This window comes from Grampus griseus (genome assembly GCF_964374135.1).
Source record: "Grampus griseus genome assembly, chromosome: 4".
NCBI lineage: Eukaryota > Metazoa > Chordata > Mammalia > Artiodactyla > Delphinidae > Grampus > Grampus griseus.
Window position 1 is genome coordinate 86,770,726 of NC_138997.1, and position 23,991 is coordinate 86,794,716.

The 23,991-nt window shown below is 36.0% G+C and overlaps 1 pseudogene across 1 annotated transcript; it reads right to left on the bottom strand.

Annotated features, from left to right (window-relative positions):
- Positions 1-20,050: 20,050 nt before the first annotated feature.
- Positions 20,051-23,016, bottom strand: LOC309822299 (UBX domain-containing protein 6-like; annotated as a pseudogene). The gene is made up of 2 exons: positions 22,847-23,016; positions 20,051-21,125 (listed from the first exon to the last, which is right to left on the bottom strand). The product of its transcript is annotated as a UBX domain-containing protein 6-like (transcript).
- Between the last annotated feature and the right edge of the window lie 975 nt (positions 23,017-23,991).

Sequence of the window (23,991 nt, forward strand, 5' to 3'; positions counted from 1 at the left end):
GTAGACAAGCTTGATAATATATTTGCCCAGACACTTTCATGGATAAAAGTGAGTAAAATCAAATAAGACAAATAGCATGATAAGTTACTGGGGAATAGTTATTTAAAACTCTTTTCCTTGTGCCGATGCACAAACTTCCATAATCATGAACATTATCTAAAATGCATAGGCAATATTAAATGATTAGAGAATGATTTGTTCCTGGAGACATAAGGAAGATATATAATTGCACTAAACATGAATTAGGAGATCAGTTTCCCTAAGTTACACAAGTGTACTATTTTCTACAATAAATTTACTGTTTTCATGTGCTGATGCAAAAATAGAGGTACAAAATAGAGGTAGAGAGAATGAGAAAATTTTTAGAAAGTAGAAAGCCATAAAGATTCTTTGAATTTTACACTTCTTTAGAAATAAAGTTCAAGAAGAATGCTTGAGTGCTTTGTAAAAGTTTTAAAAACTAGATTTAATTGCAATAATTCATTGGTGAATTGATATAGCTGCTTTGAAAATAGTAATTTTTTTTCTAAAATAAAACCTTCATGCCACAATAATGTGTGTGTGTGTGTGCGCGCGTGCGTGTTTGTGTGTAATTGTAATCATGGCACCCGACATATAACTTATTGTTAAATCTATTGACATATTCAAAAGTTAATTCAACAATTGATTTATTACTTCATATTTAGACCTGAGCTAACTTATAAGAATCTTCATGTGAGTGTCTGTTTGCTGTCACTAATAAAAAGCAGAGTAGTTAGAAGTCTGAGTTTTAGTGTCAGGTAGCTCTAGGTACAAATTCAGGCTGATCTTAAACTCATTTTGTTTTACTGGACAAGCTAGTTAATAAGTTTGAATAGATGCATCCTCATCTATGAAATGTCTCTAGTAATACTTATTTAGAAAACACATTGTGAGGATTAAACAAAATAATTTAAGATAAAATCCTTAGCATGTTTCCTGTCATAGAATTTACACTTCAAAGAATATGTTTTGAAAATGTATATAAAAGGTGAAGATTCTTCTGCTGTGGTAGATGAGATTTTGTCTCCCATGGCCTTCACTGCCAGATGTTATGCATGTGAATATATCTTCCACTGGAAAAGAGTCCTTGTAGACAAAATTAAGGTTACTACTGTACTTCTGACTTATAAAACAGTGAAATAATAAATTTATGTTTTTTTAAACCACTAAATTTGTGGTAATTTGTTCCAACAATAATAGCAAACTAAAACAGCTGCACTTACATGCATACCTATGTGTGTACAGATATATAATCCCATAAATATGTTTTTGTTTAATTCAAGTACATAATAAATGGTATCCTAGAGGACTGAAAAAGCTAATTCCTCTTTAATTATTTCTCTCAGAGAGTATATTGCATATTAGAATGTGATTTAATTTAAATATTTGAGGCTACTTACAGTTTCATTGTTCATTAGGGTAACTGACTTCACATCTTCTGATGCTCATTTTGCTCCAGAGATGGTGACTTTGCATTACTCATGATTGCCTGCATTTATCTACCTTATGAGAATTTCAGTAGCTCTGATGGTGCGTGTGCATGCGTGTGTGTGCAAGTGTGTGCACGCATGTCTGTAGTTTAATACTCTTCTCTGTTTAACTGTAGAGATTACTTTGGAAACAGAATGAATGAAAACATTTTATAAACCTCTCCACTTACAGTGACTACCAACTAAATTTGTGAAGTAGGAACCCAAGCTGAATTTTAAGTATATTCTTAGTAATTTGAGAATGTTCACTGATATCATATTACACATAGAGAAGTAGTGAAGTAATAGAAAGAGAAAATGACAGTTTTCAAATAAGGTGTCATGGCTGAATTACCAAAAAATTTAGAGAGCTGTTATAGCACATGGGGGATGGTTAGCAGAGGATATATACAGAAAGTTTCAGAAAGGTTGCAAATAGATAAATATAAATAAAACTTTAAAATGTATTTTATTCTAAAATTAGTGACTTTATTAACCAAAGAATACATTTCAAAATTTTATTATTGTTTTATTAATTAGTTAATTTGATTATGAGGTAAATTGATGAATTTTATTGAATAATTATGTGATTCAGTAAATACTTTGAATGAATTATATTATTTAATTCCACAATATTTTTGTGAGGTATTTTTTTCCTATTTTCTAGATAAAACATGAGCAACAGGAAGTTTAAAAATTCAATGTAAATAGCTAATAATTGATAGATTCAAGCCCTGGCACTATGAATTCAGAGCCCACAAGACTAGCATTTGCTAAAAAATAGAGTACTATGTAAGAATTTTGACATAAAGAGGGTCATTTAGTAGGACTGTGATGCTTTTAACATAATTCTATAACATTTAATAAAGTGAAAAATATACCATATCTTAAGGTGAATGTGATAGAAATATATGAGTAGTTTATAAACATTCACAAGCTATATAAACAATAAGATCATACTTTTGAAAAAGTGTTGACCATAAAAATTCTAATGTAATAATATTATATGAACTATGACAGAGTATAAAAACTTATATTCAACATATTTAAATTTTAAAATCATGTAAATATATACAAATATACATTTGGAAAGATTAATTTAAAAGAAGAAGGAAATATACCAAATGTTAACAATGTTTACCAAATGTTTATACTGAATTGTGGGATAATTACTGATTCTTTTCATTATATATTTCTGTGTTTTCCAATATTTTACATTGAATAGAGAACTGCTTAAGAGGAAAAAAATCCTGCTTATAAATAAACAAATGCAAAGCTGACAGTAATGTCAGCCTGTAGTTATCGAATGATTATTATGTACCAGATGCTTTACTAAGCACTCTATACAACTCATCAAATTTCCACAATTCAGTTCCAGTTCTTTCAGACAACACAGTCTATCCCAGAGAGGTTCAGGGCTAGGGAAAGGGACACATACAGGGATGAGGATGGGGGGGTGGATACAGAGAGAAGAATCTTATAGACAATACTGTAACAATTGAAATCATGCAAAAATAATAAAATCATATATAACAAATTATAATCACTATATATGAAAACAGTTGAAATCCTCATTTAAAATAACTTTCCCACTCAATTCAAGATTCTTCTGGTAACCATGATTTCCAGCATTGTTCAAAAAGTTTTGTTTCCCAGAAAGACTCTGATTTCAAATGAGTGCCAAATTGCAATCCAAACCTTACGTTTGTATATTTCCTTATTTTAACATGTTCCTTTTTCCTATACAGACAGTCAGATACAGGTTTCTTCTTTCTTTTCTTCTCCTCCTTTTCCTTTTCCCCCTTCCCCTGCCCTCCTCCTCCTCTTCCTCTTCCTTCTTCTTCCTTATTTTGAATATGTGTGTTTGGAATAAGTTAGAGCTAAGAGGAATACAGGGAAAATTTTGAATACAATATTTAAAAAAAAATAAAATCAATAGCATCTTAGAGAAAATCTAAGCTACATCGCTATAGATTATGTCATATAAATACTTCATTGGTATATTAGATTGGATCCTACGTATGTTGGGTTGAGCATCACATCAACTATTTTTTTCTTAAATGGTTGAGAATAACTATGGACCTATGAGCATATCCCCTGCCTCGGCCCCTCACAACTGTCTTTTCCTGTCAGTTATCTAAATATACATCAGCCATTTGGATGCTGCATGCTGGCTCCATCTTGTACTCTTGATAAGGCAGAGTTGAGTTTACTGCTTACTGCGGTGAAAGGGAGCACAACTTCAGAGGCTTAGTAGCTTCCTAGAGTGAAAAGTGCACAGTCTGCATATTTATGATAGTTGGTGGTTTGGCTTAAACTGAGTCTTTCAGTCCAAGGGCTTGATTGGCTTTGGATAAGGATCATGATATAATAGTTTAGAATAGATTGTTATAGCAAGTTTTGGGGCAAGGAATTTGGAGCATCTTGGTGTGTAAACAGTCATTTGATTCTCTCTCAAAAAGTTGAACAGTCTTAAATGGCTTATCAGGAATTCCTTAAAGTAACAATTAAGTTATTTTCATCAGTTATTATCCTGGTAAAGAGTTCCCTAAAATAGTAATGTCATATAGGAAGACAGTGAACTAGGACAATCATGGTACTAATTATGCTAATAATCAAGTCATATGACTAATAAGGCCTGTCTGTGTGTTTGTGTGTGTGCGTGTGTGTGATTTTTTGGTTCTCAATGTGAACAGCTAACTCTGAATTTCAGATTGACTTTTCCCTATAATTCAGCTTAAGCCAAATAAAATTAAAAGTGTATAACTTAGGATAAAATAAAAAAGGATAATTTGGAGGATGAAAAACATGTTAATCATCCATGCTAATAGATGTATGTAATCTCAGAAAAGGGAAAGTTTATTGCACTTTTAATAGGCATCATATAATTTCATGACTAATTCTAAGGGATTTCTTTACAGTGCTGAAGTTAGGAAGTATAACAATTGCTTAATACACTTAAAGGATTTCCAAAGATGCATTTATCTTGTAATAGTGCATAATGATTATTACATATGTGCATGTGTGTATGCCTATATACATATAAATATACCACATGCATATATTTATTCTAAAAGAGTAGGAAACCTGAAGAAATATGCTTACAATTAAATGTTGTCTGGGAAATATATACTCTGAACACAGAATGTCATGTCCCTCTTGTCAGCTCTGTTATTTTGCTCTATCAACACTTCTCCTTTGCCACTACTGTGATAGAGTATGTTCATACTCAGAACTAGAGCTTTTCACTTTTTACGATTCAGAGGCTATTTAATTTTAATTGCTCCCCAAGCATAGCTGAATTCATGATGGCAAGAGCAGAGCAAGAATCCTTCACAGATACTTTGAAGTTTGAAGAGCTGCTATTCACACTGCCTGAGGCTTCCATTCCCACATTTGTGTGAAAATGAAAGCAGCTGAATATCTCTGTCATACATGCCCAGTGTTACTCTGAAAATATCTTGTGCAGATTTGTTTAAGATTTTTAAGCTATCTATATAAAGTTTAAAATAAGGATATTAAACAGATGTTGTTTTGCTATACACATTTAAAATGGCACTAAAAATGCATGACTATGAAATAATAACTGTGCTCGAAGTAATTAAGCTAAACCGAATATACACACTGAACATTGTGTGTGTGTGTGTCTGTGTATGTGAGAGAGACAGAGAGAGAGAGAGTTAGGGGTGGTTAGGGGTGGTTAAAGAATTGTAAATCATCTCCCCCCACACTAAAGAATAAAATCATTAACCGCACCTTATAACTTTGCCTATTTAATATATGCAAAAGTATACTAAATAACACTGATCTTTTTTTAAAAGAAACAATAATTTCTTAAAGCATTCAATTTCATGGTTTTTGTATAACACATAAAAAATGTGAATTCATTAGCCCAGGTGTTTAAATGTAAAACAACATGTAAACCACTTTCACTCTGTATTTGTGGAAGGTAGAAGCTAAAAGTAGGTAAATCCCTTCTAGGGCATATTAGAATAATGATTATTATTATTTTCAAAATCCATTTAAAAATAATTCAACAGAGGAAATTTAGACCAAGAGACATGTTAGAAGAAAATCTTTTGAGCAGTATTCTTTATTAATTCTTTCATAAGTGATCATTTTCAAATGGGAGAGTTACACTTGAAATTTGAAGACAAATTTGAGTGTTGACCTGGGAAAAAACACACAGTGTAAGAGCTGTGAGTTGAGTTTATTCAGTATCTTACTGAGGAGGATAGCCCAGGAGACAGCCTTTCAGAGAACTCTGAGAAACTGTTCCAAAGAGTTGGCGAGAGGGAGAGGTGGGGAGGTCAGTATATGTATGATTTTGGCAAAGAGGTACTTGTTATCAAGCATACGTCTTGGTAGAAGGTTACTGCTGGTAATGAGGAATAGATATCTCAAGTAATGATTTTAGAGCTTTACTAAGTATGGGAGGATGCAAGAATTCAGGTTCATTCAAATTTCTCCTAAAATATGTAACTATCTGAAGGCCTGTTCTGTCTGTTTTCCCAGAGCACAGAGTGCCTCTTCCTGATCTTCACCCTGAATTCCTTCAGGGTGTGTTGTATGTGATAAATGGAATATTGCCTGCCATATCAGTAAACAAAGGATGTCACAGTCATCGGTAAACAAAGGATTGCAGCCCTCCACCAAGAGCCTGTGAGCCCTGAGGAAACTCAGGATGTGAAAACACAGGATATCCCTAGCCCCAGGATATCCCTGGCCCCAGATAGCTGAGGTGCATATCAAAGGAATGATTTCAGTGAGCCCAGTCTCTTGCATCTTCCCATATAGAGGAAGGCGCTAAATTCCTTAACTTGACATATCTGGTTTTCTTTAATTAACAATAATCTTTTGATGTTATGACTACCTGTCCTTTGTTGCAAAACTTCTATATAACCTGGCTCCCCCCTCACCTCCTCACAGCAGGTCTCTCAGGGTTACTTGAGATGCTGCCTCCCAGTCTTGAAGTCCTAAAAATTCCAGCCAAATAAAACATAACTCTCAACTTTTAGGTTGTGAATATTTTTTAAGTCGACATGTCAGCAACTGTAATGGCTAATGACTTGATTCTTGTAGAATTGGATGGTGGGCAACATTCTTTGTTTTGTAAGAGGATGACAAGGAACTTACCATAGTCATTAGAGATTTTCCCTTGACATTAAATTCTAAAATGGTTTCTTTGCATTTCCATCTAAAGGATAAACTGGGAAAAATGAATCTTTAATATGCATATAAAGTAGTCAAGTAAACTTATTAACTCTAAAACTGAATGCTCATTATACTTCTAAAATACTTATAGATTCAGAAGATTTTGATTGAACCTTGTGTTAACACCTTCCAAGAGCTTGAGTTATTCACTTTTGGCATGAGATAATTAGAGAATTTTTTGATTAAACTTTTCCCTCAGTAGGATTTTCCCAGGTTATAGTTAAAGTCTTTGATTTAGAGATATCTAAGGCACATTTTTCCTCTTCCAGATTATATTGCAATTGGATATTCTATTAATTTTCTACTTTTAAGTTTAAGGAATCAATAGATCAGCCACTTATATAATGTACCTTTATGCTGCTTTGTATTTCTCCTCCTGATTCCTCATCTCTGCTCCCTGGGACATCACTGAAATTAACCACCTCAATTCAAGTCCTCTCCTTATGTTTCTTTTGAGGAAACATGATCTAATAAAAGGGACTCTTCCTCTCCAAAGTCAGAAATTTAATTTAAAACATGCTATGGGACTTCCCTGGTGGTGCAGTGGTTGAGAGTCCACTGCCGATGCAGGGGACACGGGTTTGTGCCCCGGTCCGGGAAGATCCCACATGCTGTGGAGCAGCTAGGCCCGTGAGCCATGGCCGCTGAGCCTGCATGTCCGGTGCCTGTGCTCCGCAACGGGAGAGGCCACAACTGTGAGAGGCCCACATGCTATGTATACCTGCTTCAATTTTGAAGGAGATTTTTGTTTTGCTTTCAGTGATATTTTGTTGTAAATAAATGCAGCATAGCTAGAAATAAAATAAAAATGTGTAGCATTCCTCAAGGCTGTTTTCTGACAACACAGAAAATATTTCTTGTCTTCATATTCTATTCTTTCCTGTTGCTGATTTTTCATTCAGTTCTTTATTGTGCAATCAATCTCTTACACACAAAATTGAAGGTAGAGTCTTGCCACACTTTCCTCATTACTCATTTTTTACCTTTGGTCAAGCCTGTTAAAAGCAACAATGGATTAAACACAGATATTGAAAGAAAAGAAAATAAAATTACTAGGTGATATATAAGAAAAACCCCATTAGAAACAGCAAGGAACTATCTCTGCATACAAAAATGGGAGAATTTGGTTGGGGGAGAGCTTACTTCTTAGGAGTGGACATGTTTGGGATGAAATGTGAAAGAAGAGACCCTATATCCAAACATCACTATGGGGTGATAGAAAGTTCCTCATATTGTAAAATATTTGAATTTGGCTGGATGCAAAATACTGTGTCCTCCTCCTCCCTTCGCAAACGACCTTTTCTTTTTGATCCTTAGGGACAGTGTATGAGAAGGATACTGTATTCCTGATTGCATCACTATAAGGGAATCTTTTTAAAGATATATAAGAATAAAAAAATAAGAAGGAAACAAATGAGGCTGAACAGAGAATGAAAAAATAATAGGGCAGCACGTCATAGGCAGGAGGTAACTATGAAGATGGATGTTACCCAGCACCCAACTCTAAAAGTCCCAAGTGAAGTTATAGAAAGGAAGTAGGATAATGTTTGTGCATGGAATAATATTCAAATTGATTTTATCATGATTGCTTTTGACAGTGATACCCCAGCTGAAATCTGGGTTAATATGTACAACATTGCCCAAGATTATTTATATTCTAGGTTGTCCTATCTGCATTTCAGGTTAAACCCATACTCTGTACTCTGATTCAGACTTGGATCCTCATCTGAACTGCCAGAGAAATAAGGCATGATTCAAGGGAATACCATGTTTCTGTCCTGTGCTGCGTCTGCTTTTGGGATTTTTACCACAAAGTTAGAATGATGTGGAGGATGCTCAGAGAGCAAGCTTTAACCTTTAAAGGGATGTGTTGAGATTGGATTATTCAAACAAACAAATAAGCAAACAACAATTTACATGCAGCATTCTGTGCTAGGATTTGAGTGATTCAGCCTGAGAAATGCCCTTATAAAGAGCCATGTGAGAAAGAAATTTGGATATGTAATAACAATGAATCAACAAATTATCTGGGAATGAGCTACTGAGAACTATGAAACATTCCTGATAGTCATAAAATAATATTTGAAAGGCACATGCACTCCAGTGATTAAAATAGTAAACAAGAGCAAAACAAAACAAAAAACTAGAAACACAAGTGACTTATTAACTGAGGAGTGGGTAAAACATTGTAGACTGTTTATACCATGGAATTTGATAGTCTTGAAAAAAAGATGAATACAACAACATGGATCTTAGAAACATAAAGCTCAGTGAAAAATAAGTTTCTACAGACTATGTATGAAACTATCATTATGTTTTTAATCTTAAATAATATATTTAGGATTACATATATAGATGATAATTTAGTTCAAAAACTATGCAAAGGAATAAACAACAAAACTTCAAAGTGTGGAGACATAAGAATGAGATTTGGGCAAAGAACATAGATAGCTTTGACTGTTTTCATTAGTTTCTGTTTTTGTCTTGTTCATTTTATTGTTGTGATTTATAACTTATTGCTGCATTACATATATTTTATTTTGCATGTATAAAATATTACAATGTAAAAAACCCAAATCCAAGCAAACAGTAAAGCTGAACTTCAGTAAAGGAAAAAATCAGGGTAGGTGCAAAGTAAAAATACCAAAGTCCCACTATATGCATTAAAAAGAATGATAGACAAAGCTGATGAGTATATTGTGTGCTGAGAGCTTGTGCCATGGCATTCTCTAAGAAGCAAGTGCAAGAGGCCAAAGAAATGTGAAGAGTGAGAGAAATGTTATGAAAAGGAGAAGAGACTAGCTTTTTTCATAAACATCTAAAAGAAAATTCAAGAGAGGAGAAAAAATGATGGAAAGGAATCCACTGTAAGAATAAATAACAATAATAGTACTAATAATAATACGTGCTCAGAACTGCCAAGGGCTAGAGGGATAAAGTTGGAGACATCAAATGCAAAAAAACAAAACAAAACAAAAAGTTAAAATAATAATAAAAAATTAAAAGTCCAGAGAGTTTTCAGAAAGAAGAAAATTGTCTGAAATGTATGAATAATTAGATTAGTACCAGCTCTTTTTTTAGTGACCAGGTGATAAAAGATAATGTCAATTTTCCAGACGACACTCTTTTACAGAGAATTCAGTGTCAAGCAAACCAAGCACTCAAGTCAAAAGGCAAAATGTATATTCATCCAGGCAAAGATTCCAAAGTTTACCATGTAATCTGAAAGAATTATTCACAACTCTGATATAATAAAAATGAAAAATTGATTCAAGAAAGAGAAAGTTGTGGAATATTTTTTAAATGATGTTTTCACATCAGGAAATACTTTTGTATAATTTATAATATTAAAATTTGATTATTATACAACATGTAATATAAATATATATTTTCCAGGTGCCCTCAAAATATACATTAAATATAATATTTATTTCCAATATTCACTCAAATAATTAGTTATCAAAAGAAATTTCTCTACTCTGATAAGCAGTATTTACTAGAGTCCAAAATAAAAATTTAGTGAGGGGGGGAAAATATATAAATACCTCCACTAACTCAACAGAAAGATAAAAATCTTAGCCAAGGGAAAGGTAAAAATATATATAATATATTTATCAGGAGTTGTGTTTATCACTATCAGGATGTTATTTTTACGGAGATAATGCAATTATTCATCTTAAAAAACCCAGGGTGATAATCATGAAAATTAATAAGATGATACATGTAGTATTGTTTTTACAGATCTTTATCGGGGTATAATTTCTTCACAATACTGTGTTAGTTTTTGTTTTACAACAAAGTGAATCAGCCAAATGCATACATATACTCCCATATCCACTCCCTCTTGAGCCTCCCTCCCACCCTCCCTATGCCACCCCTCTAGGTCATCACAAGCTGATCTGCCTGTGCTATGCTGCTGCTTCCCACTAACTATTTTATATGTGGTAGTGTGTATATGTTGATGCTACTCTCACTTCGCCATCTCGTGTCCGCAAGTCCATTCTCTATATCTACATCTTTATTCCTGCCCTGCCACTAGGTTCATCAGTAATATTTTTTTTTTTGCAGTACGTGGGCCTCTCACTGTTGTGGCTTCTCCTGTTGCGGAGCACAGGCTCCAGACGTGCAGGCTCAGCAGCCATGGCTCACGGGTCTAGCCGCTCCACGGCATGTAGGATCTTCCCGGACTGGGGCATGAACCCGTGTCCCCTGCATCGGCAGGCGGACTCTCAACCACTGCACCACCAGGGAAGTCCCCTGCCCATTTTTTAATTGGATTGTTTATTTTTTTGATATTAAGCTCCATGAGCTCTTTGTATATTTTTGAGATTAATCCTTTGTACATTGTTTCATTTGTAACTATTTTCTCCCATTCTGTGGGTTGTCTTTTCGTCTTGTTTATGGTTTCCTTTGCTGTGCAAAAGCTTTTAAGATTAATTAGGTCCCATTTCTTTATTTTTGTTTTTATTTTCATTACCCTAGGATGTAGATCAAAAAAGATCTTTCTGTGGTTTATGTCAAAGAGTGTTTTTCCTATGTTTTCCTCTAAGAGTTTTATAGTGTCTGGTCTTACATTTAGGTCTTTAATCCATTTTGAGTTTATTTTTGTATATGGTGTTAAGGAGTGTTCTAATTTCATTCTTTTACATGTAGCTCTCTAGCTTTTCCAGCACCACTTATTGAAGAGGCTGTCTTTTCTCCATTGTATGTTTTGACTCCTTTGTCATAAATTAGGTGAGTATATATGAGTGAGTTTATCTCTGGGCTTTTTATCCTGTACCATTGATCTATATTTCTGTTTTTGTGCCAGTACCATACTGTCTTGATTACTGTAGCTTTGTAGCATAGTTTGAAGTCCGGGAGCCTGATTCTACCAGCTCCATTTTTCTTTCTCAAGATTGCTTTGGCTATTCGGGGTCTTCTGTGTTTCCATACGAATTGAAAAATATTTCATTCTAATTCTGTGAAGAATACCATTGGTAATTTGATAAGGATTGCATTGACTCTGTAGATTGCTTTGGGTAGTATAGTCATTTTCACAATATCGATACTTCTAATCCAAGAACCTGGTATATTTTTCCATCTCTTTATGTCATCTTTGATTTCTTTCATCAGTATTTTATAGTTTTCTGAGTACAAGTCTTTCACCTCCTTAGGTAGGTTTATTCTTAGGTGTTTTATTTTTTTATTGCGATGGTAAATGGTATTGTTTCCTTAATTTCTCTTTCTGATCTTTTGTTGCTAGTGTATAGGAATGGCAGGGATTTCTGTGTATTAATTTTGTATCCTGAAACATTACCAAATTCATTAGTTCTGTTAGTTTTCTGGTAGCGTCTTTAAGATTTTCTATGTATAGTATCACGTAATCTGCAAACAGTGACAGCTTTACTTCTTTTCCAATTGGTATTCCTTTTATTTCTTTTTATTCTGTGATTGCCATAGCTAGGATTTCCAAAACTATGTTGAATAAGTGTGGTGAGAGTGGGCATCCTTGTCTTTTTCCTGATCTTAGTAAAAATGCTTTCAGTTTTTTACCATTGAGTATGATGTTTACTGTGGGTTTGTCATATACGGCCTTTATTATGTTGAAATAGGTTCCCTCTATGCCCATTTTCTGGAGAGTTTTTATCATAAATGGGTGTTGAATTTTGTCAAAAGCTTTTTCTGCATCTATTGAGATGATCATATGTTTTATTTTTCCCTTAATTTGTTAATATGGTGTATCACATGGATTGATTTGCATATATTGAAGAATCCTTGCATCCCTGGGATAAATCCCACTTGATCATGGTGTATAATCCTTTTAATGTGATGTTGGATCCTGTTTGCTAGTATTTTGTTCAGGATTTTTGCATCTATGTTCATCAGTAATATTGATCTATAATTTTCTTTTCTTGTGACATCTTTTTCTGGTTTTGGTATCAGGGTGATTGTGTCTTCTTAGAATGAATTTGGGAGTGTTCCTCTCTCTGTATTTTTTGGAAGAGTTTGAGAAGAATAGGTGTTAGCTTTTCTCTAAATGATTGATAGACTTCGCCTATGAAGTCATCTAGTTCTGGACTTTTGTTTGTTGTATGATTTTTAATTACAGTTTCAATTTTGTTACTTGTGATAGGTCTGTTTATATTTTCTAATTCTTCCTGGTTCTGTCTTAGAAAACTGTACATTTCCAAGAATTTGTCTATTTCTTCATAGTTGTTTGTTTTATTGGCGTATAGTTGTTTGTAGTAGTCTATTATAATCCATTGTATTTCTGTGGTGTCAGTTGTGACTTCTCCTTTTTCATTTCTAATTTTATTGATTTGCATCCTCTCCCTTTTTTTCTTGATGAGTCTGGCTAAGGGTTATCAATTTTGTTTATCTTCTCAAAGAACTAGCTTTTAGTTTTATTGATCTTTGCTATTGTTTTCTTCATTTTTATTTCATTTATTTCTGCTCTGATTTTTATAATTTCTTTCCTTTTACTGACTTTGGGTTTTCTTTTTTCTTCTTTCTCTAGTTGCTTTAGGTGTAGGGTTAGATTGTTAATCTGAGATTTTTCTTGTTTCTTGAGGTGAGATTTTATTGCTATAAACTTCCCTCTTAGAACTGCTTTTATGTTTCCCATAGGTTTTGGGTCATCATGTTTTCATTGTCATTTGTTTCTATGTATTTTTTTATTTCTTCTTTGATTTCTTCAGTGACCTCTTGCTTATTTAATAGCACACTGTTTAGCCTCCATGTTTTTGTGTTTTTTACAGTGTTTTTGCTGTAATTGATTTCCAATCTCAAGTGTTGTGGTCAGAAATGATGTTTGATACCATTTCAATTTTCTCAAATTTTCCAAGGCTTGATTTGTGACACAGATGTGATCTATCCTAGAGAATGTTCCATGTGCACTTGAGAAGAAAGTGTATTCTGCCACTTTTGAGTGGAATGTTCTATAAATGTCAGTTAAATCTATCTGGTCTATTGTGTCATTTAAAATTTGCATTTCCTGTTTTATTTTCTGTTTGGATGATCTGTCCATTGGTGTAAGTGGGGAGTTAAAGTCCCCTACTATTATTGTGCTACTGTTGATTTCCCCTTTCATGGTTGTTAGCATTTGCCTTATGTATTGAGGTGCTCCTATGTTGGGTTCATTAACATTTAGAGTTGTTATATCTTCTTCTTGGATTGATCCATTGATCATTATGTAGAGTCCTTCCTTGTCCTTGTAACAGTCTTTATTTTTTTATTTTATTTTTTTTAAAGAGTCCTTTAAAGAAGATGTTGGGGGTAGGAGTTAATTAATTAATTATTGCTGTGTTGGGACTTCATTTCTGTGTGAGGGCTTTCTCTAGTTGTGGCAAGCAGGGGCCACTCTTCATCACAGTGTTCAGGCCTCTTACTGTTGTGGCCTCTCTTGTTGCAGAGCACAGGCTCCAGACGCGCAGGCTCAGTAGTTGTGGCTCACGGGCCCAGTTGCTCCACGGCATGTGGCATCCTCCCAACCAGGGCTCGAACCCATGTCCCCTGCATTGGCAGGTAGCTTCTCAACCACTGCACCACCAGGGAAGCCCAACAGTCTTTATTTTAAAGTCTATTTTATCTGATACAAATACTGCTACTCCAGCTTTCTTTTGATTTCCATTTGCATGCAATATATTTTTCCATCCCTTCATTTTCAGTTTGCATGTGTCCCTAGGTCTGAAGTGGGTCTCTTGTAGACAGCATATATATGGGTCTTGTTTGTGTATCCATTCAGCCAGTCTGTGTTTTTGTTGGGGCATTTAATCCATTTACATTCAAGGTTATTATTGATATGTATGTTCCTATTACAATTTTCCTAATTGTTAGTATTTTTCTTCTCTTGTGTTTCCCGCCTAGAGAAGTTTTTTTTAGCATTTGTTGCAAAGCTGGTTTGGTGGTGCTGAATTCTCTTAGCTTTTCCTTGTCTGAAAAGATTTTGATTTCTCCATCAAATCTGAATGAGATTCTTGCTGGGTAGAGTAATCTTGGTTGTAGGTTTTTCTCTTTCATCAGTTTAAGTATATCCTGCCAATCCCTTTTGTCCTGCAGAGTTTCTGCTGAAAAATCAGCTGATAACCTTATGGGGATTCCTTTGTGTGTTATTTTTTGTTTTACCCTTGCTGCTTTTAATATTTTTTCTTTGAAGTTAATTTGTTAGTTTGATTAATATGTGTCTATTTTCTCCTTGGGTTTATCCTGTATTGGACTCTCTGTGCTTCCTGGATTTGGATGGTTATTTCCTTTCCCATGTTAAGGAATTGTTCAACTATACTCTCTTCAAATATTTTCTCAGACCCTTTCTTTTTCTCTTCTTCTTCTGGTACCCCTATAATTTGAATGTCAATGCACTTAGTGTTGTCCCAGTGGTCTTTGAGATTTTCTTCTATTCTTTTCATTCTTTTTTCTTTATTCTACTCCTCAGCAGTTATTTCTACCAGTTTGTCTTCCAGCTCACTTATTTGCTCTTCTGCCTCAGTTATTCTTTTATTGATTCCTTCTAGTGTATTTTTCATTTCAGTTATTGTGTTGTTCATCTCTACTTCTTTGTTCTTTAGTTCTTCTAGATCTTTGTTAAACATTTCTTGTATTTTCTCAATCCATGCCTCCATTCTATTTCAGAGATTTGGATCATCTTTACTATCATTACTCTGAATTCTTTTTCAGGTAGATTGCTTATTTCTTCTTCATTTATTTGGTTTTGTAGGTTTTTACCTTTCCCCTTCATCTGTGACATATTTTTTGCCATCTTTTTTTTTTTTTTTTTTTTTTTTGATGAGTGGGATTGTGTTCCTGTTTTACTAGTTGTTTGGCCTGAGGCTTCCAACACTGGAGTTTGTAGGCTGTTAGGTAGAGCAGAGTCTTGGTGCCGAGATGAGGACCGTTGGGAGACCTCATTCCGATGAATATTCCCTGGGGTCTGAGTTTCTCTGTTAGTCCAGTGGTTTGGACTCAGAGCTCCCACCACAGGGTCTTCAGCTTAACCTCTAGCTCATGAACCAAGATCCCACAAGCCATGTGGGAGGCAAAAAATAAATAAATAAATAAAGGAGAACAATAACAAAGTAAAAAATAAAATTAGACTAGGAAACTAACAGATATTTTAGAAAGAATATACAAATAAAAATATAGATGAAACAACAATCAGAAGGTAAAACAGAATCACAATAGTAAAAAAAGAGGAGGAGAAAAAAAAAAAGAAAGGTGGAAAAGGCCTTGGCTGTGAAGGGCAGGGCCTAAGCAGGGTGATGTTTGGGTGGTGGACAGGACCTATGCTTAGGACCCACAGGGCTGGAAAAGGCCCTGGGGGGTGTGGGGGCATTGGGCTTAGGATCAGTGGAACAGAAGGGGTCCAGGTGTGCCTCCTGCCTCTGGTCTCAGAGAGTAGGAGACCCCACCTGGGGGCCCAGCAGGCTTCTCTAGCTGAGTGGGTTGGGCAAATGCCCTCTGCTCCTCTCCTGTTCCTCTGGTCCCAGAGGGCCCCTCCTTCCTGCCTCTCCTGCTCTCCTCCAGCCTCCCTCCTATGTCCCCAGGACCTATGTGGTCTGGAGGGGGGTTTGGAGGGCAGGGGGACCCAGCCTGGGAGCTCAGCAGACTTCCCTGCAAATGTCCTCCACTCCTCGTCTGCTCCTCCCATCCTGGAGGGCCCCTCCACCTGCTTCTCCTGCTCTCCCCCAGCCTCCCTCCTATGCTCCCAGAACCACGTGGCCTGGATGGGGCTTTGGACAGTGGATGACCAGGCTGAGAGCTCAGTAGGTACCCGGGCTCGAGTGGGTAAGTCAAACGCCCTCTGCTCCTTCTCCTGCTCCTCTGATCCTGGAGGCCCTCTCCCACCTGCTTCTTCTGTTCTGCCCTGCCCTCCCTCCTATGCTCCCAGGACCAACACAGCCCAGAGCGGGTCTCTGAGGGCATAGGACATGGCCCAGAGCTGGGCAGACTTCCCCGGCCAACTTGGCAGAGGATATGCTGGGCATGCTCCCCCCTGATCTGAGCCCCTGAGGGTCCCTCCAGGCATAAGAACCCCTCGCCCCCTCAGCCACCCCTCAGGGGCTCCAGTCCTGTTCACCTCCACTTCTCTTCCTCCTTCAGTCCCCCCACATCCTACTGGTTTGCTTGGGGGTTCCTCTCGACCTCTTGGTTTTTGAGGTCCCCCACCATTGTTCTACAGCATTCCTATTTGTGGGGAGATGTAAACCCCACATCTTCCCACATCACCATCTTGACTCCACCTACATGTAGTATTTTGGTTGCATAGAAAACAAACACATAATAAAAAAATTTAATGAATAATATAATGTTTATTATGGGAATAACAACTTTTAAAAACTTAAGGATGAACTATGATGGATTTATAAGTGAAAGAATTATTATAAAAATTTTAATCATATAGAATTTCCTAATACATTAAGGAATATATCATACCCAAAATGGCAATATTTTCAAATTAATTTATAACATAATTAAATTCCAATAAACATGATTATTCTAAAATATATGAAACATACATTGGAACACAGCTAACTTCTTGAAATTTTCATCAGTAAAGAAAAATATAGCAGAAAAGTTAATATCTTTTTGAATAAAGGAATGAATGATAGGATACATGCCATACTGTACCATAAGTCCAAAATAATAATAAAAAAACATATCATAGACATAAAGAAAAGTGAATAATCAAATGCAAAAGATTTGAAACCTAACAGCAGATGTTAATATATAAATATATTTATGTATTTCATATATGCTATAGAATGCAAAATACTCATATAAAAAAAAGTGGCATTGTATATAATAACATTGAATTTTAATGTAGTGGGGAAAAGAAGTGGTTTTAACACGCCTTAAAGATAACTGGCTAATTATTGGGGGGAAAAATCAAGTTAGATATTTAATGTACACCAAGTATAAAAAACATTTTTCAGGTTTAAAATAGAAAAATATGTAAAATGTACATTTCTGGAAAGAGAAGAATATATTTCTGTAATTTTAAGATGGTAAAAATTGTGCAGATTAGTGCTGTACAATGAAACTCTCTGCAATTATGAAAAGGTACTATATGAATATCATTTGGGAAGTCTCTCATCATCTTCACACCCAATCTACCAGCTTACTTTCATCTATATATATATATATCCTCTGCTTTCAGCTCTTTTACTACAGATTTGTGCTCCTGCTCCTGTCAACAACATCTGTTTTGCCTGAACTCTTGATCAAATCTATTTTTGCCTTCTCAGTTTATGCCCTCCGATTATTCTCTCTCATGCATTCTTGATTTCTCCCCCTCCATGCCATAATTTCCATCAGCATACAAATATGTACTAGAATCTCCAATTAAGATAAAAATATCTTCTGACCTTATGTTTCCCTTCAGCTTTGACCTTATTTTTTCCACTCCACTTCTTAGCTGAAATTATTTAAATAATTGTCCATATTTGGCATCTTCATTTCCCCACCCCATATTCGATTTATGATTTATTCCAAAAGTCTTCCACTGACAGCACTCCATTTAAACTGTCAAGATTGTGGACCCCAGCTTCATCCTTTAAATACTTCCTTCTCTTGGCTTCCTGACGCCTTATTTTTCTTTCTCTATCAGCCTCCCTTAATATCTGATTTTGGTACTTAGTCATCTGCTCAACTTCTGAATATTATTATTTGATCTTGGCTCAGTCTTGAACATTCTACTTATCTATACATTTCCTTAGTGATTCTATCCAATTGCCTAATATTAAATGCTATCTATATGCTGTTTCCTCAGACTGTATCTCCAATCTCATTTTTTCCAGAAAAATATAAACTCATAAATTCAACTACTTAATTGATATTGCAATTTTGACCCCTTTCAGTAGCTTAAAGGTAACTTGGCCATAGCAGAAATATTGATAATTCTCTAAATCTGCTCTTACTATGTCTTCCATATTCGTAAATGGCACCACTTTCCATCACTCAAGCCAAACATCTTGGAGCTATGCTTGAATAATTTAATTTCCTCACATCACAGTCCCTTTTTTAACTCTAGCATTAGTGACTCTTCTTAAAGCTACCATTAGAATAGAACCACTTTCAGAGAGATTCCTACTTCTCTCTGCCTTTCATATGGTCTTGGTCTGAGTCACCATCTGTTCTCACCTAAACTCTTTCAATTGTTTTCAATGCTAAGGGACTGAATTCTGTTTGGTCCCTTCACCCCACTCCCACACTTATCCTGTCCCAGTCATATTTTGAAGCCCTAACCCTCAATGTAATGATATTTAGTGATGAGGTCTTTGGGAGATAATTTGGTTTAGAAGATATCATGAGGGTGGAGCCCTCATAATGGGATTAGTGCCCTTATAAGAAGAGACACCAGAGAAGTTGCTCTCTCTCTCCTCTCTCATCCAGATAAAGAAACAGCTAGAAGAGGGCTGTCTGCAAGCCACAGAGAGCTCTCACCAGAACCAGACCATGCTGGCAACTAATCTTGCATTTCTCAGCCCCTAGAACTTTGAGAAATAAATCTCTGTTGTTTAAGCCACCCAGTCTACAGCACTTTGTTATGGCAGCCCAAGCTAATATACATTTTAATTGTATTTTCTTTTTTCCACTTTTGATTTCCTATTACCTTTCCTTTGCTTAGCAGCCAGGGTGATAATTTAAATGCCTATATTATACTTTGTATAAAACATTTCCAATGGCTTTCTTACCTTTAGAATAAAATTCAAACTTGTTATCCTGATCTTGTTCATATTTACCTTTCTGATCTCACGTTGCACTATATTATTCTCCCACTTTTCCACTATGTTTCAGCCACACTGGCCTTCTTATCACATCTTTAACATGGATACTGTCTCAGTGAGTTCAAACCAAAAATATTCCTCCTCTGATCTTTGCTTCATTGGCTCCTTTCTAGGAGCCCAGCAATTTAAGTTAGCCACTATCTCACTCTAAATTGTAAGACCTTATTTTAATTATTTTCTTTTTGTACATGATATATATTCTTATTTATTTAGCTTGTATCACTGCCTAAAATAAGGTAAACTTGATTCTTCCTTGTCCAACAATCTTTTTCAGTGCTTACTATAGTAAGAAATAAATATTCAGTAAAACAATAAAGTTTTGTGTAGAAATTAAATATGATGTTAATACCCACTGTTGCAATAGCGTCTGATAATCTGTTTTTGAGACTGTAAAACTGGCATTATTTGACAAGATTTAAAATTGAAATGCCCTTGAACTACTAATTCTACTTATTTCAATCTGTCTACTTGCTTAAATCTATCCTTCAGTTATGGTCTCATAATGAATATATATATATATATATATATATATATATATATATATAATTTTTGGGGGTGTGTCAAGCCAACCCTGCTTTTATTTCAAGAGATTTTCTCCATGGCTGACAGGAGCTCAGGTTTAAGGATACAGGAGTTCTGCTCGGTGCCCACAGCCTTGAAGTCCTCTAGAAAGGCCACCCCCACATGAAAGTCAGGAGGGCTGAGGGCATCAGCCAACACTCTTTCAAGGCCAGGTTCCCGTCCTCCGATAACTTGTGTGCTCTGGAAGCCAGCAGCTCCAATGCAGCCAGTCACTCTGCAAGGCCTCCAGGATGAATTCACGCAGTACTGTGAGCTCCCTGATGTGCCGTGATCTTAGAAGGTCCACTGGAGGAGGCAGTGGTCTGGGTAGCTGACTCATAGCAGTGTGTAGGTGTATTTTGCATCTCTCTAGCTCCTCCTTCTGCACTGCCTTGGTGCACACCACGCTCAGCCCCTCCTTAGCCTCAAACCTGAGCCTCTGCTCTGACTTGATCTTCTCTGCTGTGAGGTTGAAGAAGACCCAGCAGGTAGAACTGAGAGGCCAGGGGTGAGCACGGGAAGGTCCGGCACTGTGGGTCAGTGCTCCACACCGGCTCTGGGTGCAGCAGCTGCTTCTGGTGCCTCTCCAATTTCCAGGGCTGGAACAGGGTGGCCTTGCTCAGCATGCAGAACTGTTCAGGGCACTCTTGATTGGAAGCTGGAAGCATCACCTTCTGGAAGCCACCAGCCTCAAAAACTTATGGGTCCCTTCCAGGCTGTAAATGCATTCCTGAAACACCTTGTTCTATAGCTTGATCTCCTGGTACTTCTCCTCTGGATGCAGAAGGATATTGTCCAGGTATTGGTGATTGTGTCCATACCCAGCTTCACCCTGTTTCATAATTACTGGGTCAGTGAAAAAGTGTAGAGAGAATGATCCATTTGATGTGGGCATCCCTCTGGTCCTTCCTCACAGTGATCCCTGTGAGTGGGCAGGTGAAGTACACTCCAGGCTCAGCCATGGGTAGAGGATTCTTTGGGCTCAAGCACCATGTTGGTGCCTGGGGCCTCCAGCCTCCCATTCAGAGTTCCTTCAGCTCTAAGTTCCTTTCTCACCTGACTCTGAATGGAATCCTGTGTTGGGGGTCTCAGGGCCCTGAGTTACTTATGCTCAAGTCGACCACAGCAGCTGTTGCCACCATCTGCGCCTTATCGGTGGGTCCCCGGCTGGAGACTATAAAAGAAATGTGTACTAATGATATATCATTTATAGCATCATTGGTAATTGTGAAAAACTGGAAACAAATTAAAAATTCAGCAAAAATATAGTGATTAACCATACACTACTTGTGTCGCATTGCATAGAAGACATCAAACAAATGACACTGCTGATCATAAGTCATACCATTATATTTATAACATCAAGGGGAAAAGAAGCTCTAACCAATTACAATTATAAAATAAAATCAATTATAGATCATAAATAAACTTCAGAGATATAAAACACAAAAAATCTATATCTTAGAAACAATTAAATATAGTTTACCAGAGGAGACTTTAAAATACTGAATTGTTTCATGTATTTTGCAGTTGTTCTAAAATAGTTGGGTGTGTGTATGCATGTGGGTGTGTGTGCACATATATGTATAACAAGTTGTGTGCTGCTAAAATTTTGAGAACTGACTTTTCCCCTGCAATGACCACCCCCCAAATCCCTATTTATAGTGTTTGTCAATTTCATAGTGTATATATTTCCACTATGCCTTATTTCAAGCTACCAACATGATGTGACTTATGGGGATTTGGGAAAAGATGCACACAGTTGGCTTTTGTAAGCCAGTATGAGACAGCTCCAGCATACTACTGCAAATAGTTATGGATACAGTCCAGGGCCTTTTTAATTTTCTATGAATGTATCTATGTATCTATCTACATGCATATATCTGTGTGTATTTATATATGTATGTCTAAATATGCATATGTATTTTTTAGAAAAAGTCTGTATATATGTTATGGAAGTTGGTATAAATTTGGAGTTGTTTTCTTGACAGATCTCTGTTTAACAGGCACAACACGCTAGGATGTCCCCTTTTCATCCATAAAATATATTGACCGTGGTTGCCCAAGGCAGCCTGAAAATTAGTGATTAGTAGGTTTCTCTCAATTATGGTCATGAACTTCTCCTCCCACCAAAAGAGTTGGGTACTTAACAACATTCTATTGTTCCCAAATCTGTTTAAACTGGTGGCACATTTTCTTATAATTGGTTCATTTATTTAACAATCAGACATGCTTATAAAATGTGAATGAAAAAGAAACAGCATTGTTGTTTCTCTGAAAACAAAATTAAGTAATTTTATGTAATCTAATGATGTCAAATTAAAAAAAAATCATTGCTCTCATTTTGGGAGGAGACAAAAATAAATAAAATTTGGGGATATATATATATATACATATAATGCATATACATTATATGCATATATAAAAGTCTAACAAGATTCTGCATTCAAATTATTTTTAAAGGGTTCTTAAGTACTCACTTCCCTTACATCAGAAATGGAAGTCAAAGAAAATGTGCTTCATTCAAGAAAGTAATGATGTTAAGAACATAATAATAATCTCAAAGAAAAGACCTTGATTGTATATGGTGGCTTTGTAAAGTGTCAATGGAGTGCCAGGCTGTACTTGGTTCCTCAGAGTTCCCTTTCCAGTATGTTTCTGGTTAAGGTAGCCCACAAGAGACATTTGTGCACTAGGTTTAGAGGATTGAAGTAAAGCAGCAGCCATATATATATATTTTTTTATGCTCAGAAGTTTGGGTCAGTGTCATCAGGTACTTTTATAGCTGACTCAAATTGTCAGTCATTTGACGCTTACCTTGTCAGCATGGGGTTGCTGCTGATCCTACAGCTGTTCCAGATGTTCTTTGATCCTCCTTCAGATTCTGACTCTTGAGTCAAGGGTGGGGTTAGCTCCAAGATGAAGGATGCCAGCTTCTCCTGAAGGACACCCACATCATCAAGGTTAAACTTAGTGAGAACTGACATGGCCTCCAATCCTTAGGCGAATTCCTGTATATGCTTGTAGGGTTCCTATTGTTCACACTTATCTTCTGTTTCCAACAGCCTGCCTTGAAGAAGTCAAGTCCCAGAGTTAGACATGAAGACAACTGGTATACTGTATTTCCAAATATGATATAACGAACTCAATTTATTTACCTATGATTCCCATTTTAACTGTTTTTTTGTCCTATTTAACTGAAAACCACTGATCATTATGACACCAGATAACACAGCTTCTATATATACTCTAATACTCAATAAGGGTCATGTCAAGTTGGGAAAAAAAAGCTTCACTATTACAAAGCTGAAGATTGTACAAATTTTATTGAGAAAAAAAAAACTTTTATAACACCAATTTGGCAGCATATATCTTATCTTCAGTCTTAAAAAAACTGTATCCTAAAATCTAACACATTTCCACTATTTAACCTAAAAGGATAGTAATGCACCTAAAGATGTGTGATTTAGGACGTTCGTTACATTACCCTCAATTAAAAAAAAAATAGAAACATCTATATTTCTGATAAAATAAGAAAATAGTTAAGTAAATTAGGATAAGCCTGTATGATAAAATATTTAGAATTTTTTTTTTGCGGTATGCAGGCCTCTCACTGCTGTGGCCTCTCCTGTTGTGTAGCACAGGCTCCGGACGCGCAGGCTCAGTGGCCATGGCTCACGGGCCCAGCCGCTCCGCGGCATGTGGGATCTTCCCGGACTGGGGCAGGAACCCGTGTCCCCTGCATTGGCAGGTGAACTCTCAACCACTGCGCCACCAGGGAACCCCAGAAATTATTAAAAGAAGTGTCTAAACTGTAGGAAAATATCAGTGATATAATTTAATTAAATCATTAATTTAATATTTTAAATGTCAGTACTATGATCATTTAAAGAAGGATATCAAACTGCATTTATGGATATAATAACAATTTGTATATATATGTGCACTTCTGGGTTTAAATT